Source organism: Chiloscyllium plagiosum, chromosome 37 (genome assembly GCF_004010195.1).
Source record: "Chiloscyllium plagiosum isolate BGI_BamShark_2017 chromosome 37, ASM401019v2, whole genome shotgun sequence".
NCBI classification, from domain to species: domain Eukaryota; kingdom Metazoa; phylum Chordata; class Chondrichthyes; order Orectolobiformes; family Hemiscylliidae; genus Chiloscyllium; species Chiloscyllium plagiosum.
This window is the reverse complement of record NC_057746.1, coordinates 26489988-26498064: the sequence shown is the minus strand read 5'-3', so window position 1 is coordinate 26498064 and position 8077 is coordinate 26489988. Positions and strand designations below refer to the sequence as shown.

Here is an 8077-nt window from a genome sequence, read left to right as displayed (position 1 = left end):
CTCCTTCTCAAAGAATTCAATAAGGTTTGTGAGGCACGACCTGCCCTTCACAAAACCATGCTGACTGTCCTTGATCACATTATTCCTATCCAGATGTTCATAAATCCTATCCCTTATAATTCTCTCTAAGATTTTGCCCACAACCGAAGTGAGACTCACCGGCCTATAGTTGCTAGGGTTATCCCTACTCCCCTTCTTGAACAAGGGAACCACATTTGCTAGCCTCCAATCTTCTGGCACTACTCCTGTAGACAACGAGGACATAAAAATCAAGGCCAATGGCTCTGCAATCTCCTCCCTTGCTTCCCAGAGAATCCTAGGATAAATGTCATCAGGCATTTATAATCTGGTGTTGTGATTTCCAAGTATGATTAAACTTAGCGATGATGTCTTAGCGACATCAGGTATTGAACTGTCTTTAAAAATTCCCTTTCCACAGACTGAGGTTGAACTAGCTTTTTAAAAATTTCATTCATGGGTTGTGGGCATTGCAGACAATTTATTCCCCATCCCCAGTTGCCCTTGAAGATGTTGGCGAGCTACTGCCTTGAACCACTCCGGTCCATTTCCTGTATGCAGACCCTTCATGTTGTGTAGTGAGGGAGTCCAAGGATTTTGATCGTGATACTGTTATGACGGGGTAAACCTCTCTGCTAATTTAAACACAACACACGCAGAAGCTCACCTCATGCTATAATCTGTTAAATTTCAAGAGACAAAGAACTATCCCAAGTATCATTATTTAAAGAAAAAATTAACCATTTTTATTTTTTAATTCCAACAGAATAGTAAAACAACAGCTGCTTACAACTCCTTTTAAAGCTATCTTTTTCCTCCCACGCTACAATAATGGTCCAATTAAATTCCCTCTTAAATTTATGGCAAATCACTTTCAAACCCAGTTGCTATCTTTGGATGTTGAACTTTTGTCTGGGTTTCCCTAGGCCGGGTTCGGTGTTCTGCACAATTTTTCTTATGGGCAGGTACCTTTTTTCAGAGAGCTATTTTGCTAGCAGTTGTTGGTGCTTGGCAGCTCTTTGCTGTTCTTCCTAACTGTTCAAAATGTCTGGTTGTACGTCCCGAAACATTGGATCATTTCATTGGTTTAATGTCATTCAAACAATAAAACAAATTTGGTTAGGTTTTGGTATCTGGGACATAATTTAATTTGGCCAATTTTGTGTTTGTTTTTGTACCATGGCAACACAGTCAACACAGTTATATTTTTCAATTGCTCAGTGCACACTGCTTTCAGTCCTTGTCAGCTTCCTTTCTCTTAAAGGTACAGTACACACCTATACCACCTGATTTTTTTTTGAGCTCTGTAGTTTACTGTGGGTGGGTTGCTGTCCGCAAAGCTGATTTGTAGTAATGTTGATTTTGTGCCCAGGAATAATGTTGACAGATGTGAAGTGCTTTGCAAAAAGTTCTGCTACTTCTGTCTCTGAAATGTGATCAATTACTAGCACAGCAGAATGCAACCTTTTTTCTCTTAAAGGTACAGTACACACCTATACCACCTGATTTTTTTTTTTGTGCCCAGGAATAATGTTGGCAGATGTGAAGTGCTTTGCAAAAAGTTCTGCTACTTCTGTCTCTGAAATGTGATCAATTACTAGCACAGCAGAATGCAACCTTTTTTGTTTTTGAAGTTTTGAGATTAAAAAGAAGGCTATGTTTTAAGTGTGATCTTTCCTGATAGCTTGCCATAGTATTTTTTTCAAAGTCTAGAAGTAATTCTGCTTCTGACTTGCTTGCCAACTTCATTTGAAAGCAGCTGCTAGACTGGATTATTCAATTTGTTTGTTTGATTTCTGATCTGTCAGTTAGCTATCTGGGATGGGAGCAAGACTCTTGAGGTGTCGCCGTAGTGGTAAAGTCATTGCACTACTAATCAAAACTCCAGGGTAATGTTCTAAGGAACTGAATCCCACTTTAGGGCAATTTATTTAAAATTTTTTTTTGGAAGCGTCTGGAATGAAAACATTAGTCTAATAGTGACCATAAAATCACTGATTTTTGTCATAAAAACACATCAGGAAAAGAAATTTGCCGCTCTTACCTGGTTTAGCTTACATGTAACTCCAGATCCACAGCGATGACATTGATTCGTAACTGCCCTCAGGAATTAGGATGGGAAATAAAAGTCTTGACAGCAAATGCTGTAGGTGGGCCTACACCGTCTTGAGAGTTGGGCCTTGGAGAACCGTAGTTCCTCGTAGCTGTTCTGTGTGCCTGGTTTTGTCGTGTGGATTATTAGATGAATTGGACTCCACCATAATTCCCCATCAGTTTAAATGTTCTGTTGCTTTTAAACCTGTGCAAAGAAAATGCTAATGAGTGCTAAATTAGATAAGATACTGGACAGCATTTGGCATTGCTCTAACCTATATCCTGTCAAAAGTTAACTTCAGGAGAGAAAGTTGCTAATATGCTAATGTCCTGTGTGAGGTAACTTTCATCAGAGACATAAATGCATTTGCATCTCGGCTGTGTACTCAAGGCCTTTGTAAACGGCTTTTGCAAGAATCCTCATGTGAAAGGACAGCACAACGAACATTTAAGTTAGCTCTAGAACATGTTAACTTGAATCAGTGAAAGGACAGTTAACCCAACTATGAACTGTCCTTATGTGGCAAACCAGTGTTCAGCTGGGATGCCTGCTTTATCTGGTTGAAACTTCAGAGTTGCTGCGTCAACTGACATATACTCTTGTCTCCTGGTTGGTCTCAGTGGGGAAAATGGACTGCTGTGCATCTTGACTTACTTTCAGTGATGACTTTTCCATATGTGCAGACAGACAGCTGAAACTCTGCATTGTGGATTTTGTTTTTCTGTTAGAATTCAAATTTGCACAATAACTGCTGCAGGTGTGAAGTTAAAACCTTTAACCTAGTAATTGAATGTAATATCTGGATGTGAAATGTGAGGATGGGTTTTGAAATCTGCGCAAATTATTTGGTATACCATTTGGATTGATTTCTGCTTTGAGAAAATAGTTTACTGTAGGCTGGTTTTGAAGGGGAAAGTGGAAGGAGCAGTCACAGAAGATGGTAGTGTTATCAGAAGTTAAAAGTTGTCCTTTTTTTTTCTGAAATCAAACCTTTTGGTTCCTAGAGTGGCATTTAGTACTGTGCAGTTGCGTGTTTTAACTGAGTGAAGCAACCTGTTAACTTGGCTTAGTAATTGCTGAACAAAGGTCAGTACACCTAGTTCAATTACTTGGTTCAAATATTTCCATGTGTTTCCAAGAACACATTTCACAAAGTTGTATTCCTGCACATGCATAGCTGCTTGTCGTGGTTTGAAAAGTACAGTTGGAGGTATTGGCTTGCTCTCTATTTAGAGCAGGGATTAGACTTACTGCTTGCAATCCTTCCGTATCTGTTTCTTGTCTCTGAATCCTTTTGGTTCCTCAATCCTATCTCTGCTGTGTGGTTGTTGGCTTAGTGGGTTGAAGGTGGTTTACTGGAAAAGTCATCCTTCCCAGGAAGAAGATAAATCTGTATGCCACGTGAATACTACTTAAGTTGGATTTGGACTTGACCATAATTGCCCATCATTATATATAATGTTATGTTGCTTTTAAGCTTGCACAAAGAAAATGATAATGAATGTTAAATTAGCCACGATACTACACAGCTGTGCACCTGTACCCTGTCAAAAGTTGAGAACTTCAGGAGAGATATTGAGAAAATTGACTACGTGAGAGTTAATGAAGTTGACTTTATATGTTAGAATGTACACTAATATTCGAAATGAGGTAACTAGATTTGGAATCCAATGTCTGACTGAGGCAAGAATGTTGTACTCTAGCCCCATGGTCTGCCACAGTACAAGGCAGTTAGTTTTAAAAGGTTTTGATGTTTTTGGTAGGACTTTCCCAAGCCAGCGTTACGTTTTTGACTGAACTGCAATGACATCTGCCTTGGCTTGAACTCTGAACTCCATAGATTTGCTATTGTAAGCTATGCCTGACACATTTCCATTTAAAAGAAGCTTCATCTTCCATTTTAAATAAAAAGTTGATATTGAAAATTCTCAGGCCATATTAAACTACTTGCAATGTTTTGCAAAGAACAATTTCCTTAACATTTTCTCGTGTTTGTCTCTATCCATCAAACTGACATCTAAAAAGAGATTAATCACTTATTTCATTGGATAGAGCTCTTGAGGATAGTGGAATCCAGGGTTATGGGGATAAGGCAGGAACAGGATACTGATTGAGGATGATCAGCCATGATCATCATGAATGGTGGTGCTGGCTCGAAGGGCAGAATGGCCTACTCCTGCACCTATTGTCTATTGACTGTGTATGAATTGACTACTTGCCTGCAACAGTGACCATTCTACAAATAATTCAAAGGCTGTGATGTATCTTGATGTGTTATTAATCTGTAAGGTATTGTACAAACAGAAGTTTGACTTTACTGTATGATTTGTTTACCATTAACTATTTTTTGTGTATTTGAAAATTCTCGTTGCTATTTAAGTCTTCCCTCAATTTTATCCTGTTCCACTTTCTGGCTATTCTGATAGGCAAAATCAAGGATTTGTTTCCTTTGTCTCATTCTTACTGAAAACTAATATTGCATTGCTGAACAAAGATGTGAATAATTACAGTTGAAATGAGCATGCTAGCTTTTGTATACTTTTGTAAAACCTACTTCCTTTTTGATTTTATTAAAGACCCTGTGTGTTTGTGGATCTGGTGCTGAAACAAATGGACTGTTTTGTCCTGAATGCTGAAGAGTTTGTTAGAGCTGCGCTGGTTAAGGCAAGTGAGGAGTACTGTCTCTCTCCTAATTTGTACCTTTTTTTTGTAGTTGATGAACAGTAGTCAAAAAGCAAGTTTTCTTGCCTCCGTATTCCTAGTTTCTGACCTGCTGTTTATAGCTGCAGTATTTGTGTGGTGAGTCCAATTGTGTTTCTGCCGAATGATAACCCTCAGGATTTTGGTAATGGGGGATTCAGTGTTGGTAATGACACTAAATATCAAGAGCAGTGATTTTTTTTTTTAAGATGGTCATTACCTGGTATGAATATTCATTGCCACTTGTCATCCCAAGCCTGCATGTTGTCCAGATCTTGTATGTAAATATGGACTGCTTCAGTGTCTGAGGAGTTGTGAATGGTGCTGACTACTGTGCAATTATTGTTGAACATCCATACCTCTAAACTTATTGATGCACAGGTGGTCACTGGTGATGAGCTCAAGATGGTTGGGTCTAGGACACCACCCTGAAATTCCTGCAGAGATGTCCCAGAGCTGAGATGAGTGACCTCCAACAACCGCAACCATCTCATGTGACAGGTATGACTCCAACCAGCAGAAAGTTTGCCTCCTGATTCCCATTGATTCCAGTTGTGCTAGGGCTCCTTGACGCCACACTTGGTCAAATGCAGCTTTAATTTAACCTCTCCTGACCTGTGGAATTCAATACTAATGTTCATGTTTGTACCAAGACTGCAATTAAGACAGGAGTTGGGTGGCCCTGGCAGAACCAAAACTGGGCATCACTGATCAGGTGTTGGTGGCACAATGGATAACACCTTTTAATCACTTTACTGATGATCAAGCGTAGACTTGGGCGGTAATTGGCCAGTTTGGATTTGAACTGCTTTTTGTGTGCAGTATATACTTGAGCAATTTTCCACATTCTAACTGTATTGGAACAGCTTGGCTAGGGGAATATGAGGTTCTGGAGCACAAGTCTTTACTACTACAAGAAAGTTGTCAGGGCCTGGCTTTGCAGTATCCAGTGCCTCCAATCATTTCTTGATGTCATGTAGAGTGAATTGAATTGGTTAAAGACTAGCATCTGAGAGGCTGGGGACCACTGGAGGTGGTTGGTACTTGCAGCTGAGTAATGTGTTGGCCTGATGAGCATTTCATTTGAGCATTGAGATATTTGTGGAGCCGCTGCTTCTAATGAGTTATTACTGGTCCTCCCCATTCACAAGAACTTAAAGTCTGATCTATTGAGCTCAGCTCTATCACTTGGTTCTTAAGTTTCACACACTAGCTTGGTCATGTCATTAGATTGAAACTTTAATTTTTGGGCATTCCAGGTGCTGCTCTTGGCATGCCCTCCTGTACTGTCCATTGAACCTAGGACTTCAGGCTTGGAGGCAGGAATGCTACCACTGCCATAAGAATCTATAATATTTGGTCTTTCAATCAAATAAAACCTTCACTATAGAGAAATTTGTTCAGCATATGTTGCAATCTTTTTAAGATGCTGTCACTTAAACATAGGAAATAAGAGCCCGCCCTGCCATTCAATAAGATCTTAGTTTCTTATCCAACTCAGTGCCCTGTTCTCTACCTTCTCCCCATATCCTCCTATCTCGTTTTCCTTAAGAACTATTTTCAACTCCTTTTGAAGATATTCAGTTTTCTTTTTGTTTACTGCTTTCTGTGACAGAATTCCACAGGCTTGCCACTTTGGATGATGAAATATCTCTTTATCTCAGTCCTAAATGGCCTTTCCTGCATTTTCAAACTGTGACCCCGCTTCTGCACTCCTTTGTCATATTACAAGCAAGGTACTCCAATATATATGGTCCGAATCACTTTTATTTTTGGGAATGAGTAAGTAGATGAGTGAATGACCTGTATCCTTTTGGAATGCTGAGATTTATACTTCTGTGCTTTAATGCTAAGGTTGCTAATGGAAGTGTTGCTGGATGAGACCTTGGAGTGCAGGTTGAAAATGGGAGTCCCAAGTAGATAGGACATTGAAAAAGGCATTTGGTATGCTTGCCTTTTATGGTGCATTGATTATAGTAGTTAGGAGGACATGTAACAAGAGATTGGTTGGGTCACCTTTTGAAACTCTGCGTTCAGTTTGGCCTCCTTGATATAAGAAGGATGTTGTGAAACTTGAAAGGATTCAGAAAAGATTTGCAGGGAAGTTGCCAGGGATTTGGCTACTTTCCCTGGAGTGTTGGAGGCTCTGGTGAAGGGCCTGGATAGGGTGAATGAATAGCTAAGGTTTTTTTTCCCGGGGTGGGGTGTCAAGAACTAGAGGGCATAGATTTAAGGTGAGGGAATGATACAAAAAGGCAAATTTTTCATGGAGTGGTGTGTGCATGGAACAAGTCACCAGAAGGAGTGGTGGAGACTGATAGCTATACAGATGACTTTCAAATGTTAAAGGGTTTAGAGAGATGTGAGCCAAATGCTGGTAAGTTGGACTTGTTTGTGCTGACCAGATAGCCTAAAAGCCTTTCTATGCTGTACAGCTCTATGACTCTATCTATACCAAATTTTAGCGTGGAGTCTTGATTAGTTTGTTTGGAGTGCCAGTTTGAGAGAACAGTATATTAATGTCAATTTGTATTCTTGTTAGTTTACAATCTTCCCATGCTATAGAACTCCCTTTAAATCTGCTTCAACGATCTATTGTGTCAGAAAAGCCTGTGAAGCATTCATGTGAGTTTCGGCATGATGAACTAGTTAAATGCTTCATATATGAAGTATCTGCCACTTAGTTGGTCTTAAGGTTAGCTTTGGAATTGGTTAAAGGCTTTCAGTAATAGTATTTATAGAGTCATGGTCATACAGTATGGAAACAGACCCTTCAGTCCAACCCGTCCATGCTGAACAAGATTCCTGAACTAAACTAAGTCCTACTTGCCTGCATTTAGCCCATATCCCCCTCAACCTTTCCTATGCATGTACCTGTCCAAATGTTTTAAATGTTCTAACTGTACTGTAGTCATATTTCTACAGCACCTTCCAAAGTGGTAAAATGTTCCAAGGCAATTCACTGAAGCAAACCAAAGTACAAGCTACGTGAGATGCGTAGAGGTGACGGTCTTTCAGAGGCTCTCTTAAAGAAGAAAGAGGTGAAGTGGTTTTGGACAAAGAATTCCAGAGGTTGGGGCTCATGGCTGAAGGCATAGCTGTCAATGGTGGAATGGTTATGAAAGATGCTCAGACATGAATTGGAGGACAACAAAAACTTAGGTTGTCAGGCTGGAGTATTGTCCCGTTTTCCTATTCCCTTATCAGTGGAAACAAACAGTATGGCTTAACCACCTTCATCTTTGCTCTGGGCCCTGGAGAGAG

The 8077-nt window shown here is 39.9% G+C and overlaps 1 protein-coding gene across 6 annotated transcripts in view; it reads left to right on the top strand.

Annotated features, from left to right (window-relative positions):
• LOC122541410 (protein PRRC2A-like) overlaps nucleotides 1-8077 on the top strand; it is a 136572-nt gene that overhangs the window by 18514 nt on the left and 109981 nt on the right. The window contains exon 1 of one of the 6 annotated variants that reach the window (XM_043678162.1): nucleotides 5195-5314. The exons of the other annotated variants lie outside the window; for them this stretch is intronic. The gene's annotated coding sequence lies outside the window, so the exon portion shown is untranslated. Of the gene's footprint in view, nucleotides 1-5194; nucleotides 5315-8077 lie in introns of those variants that run through there. 6 annotated transcript variants of the gene reach the window in all.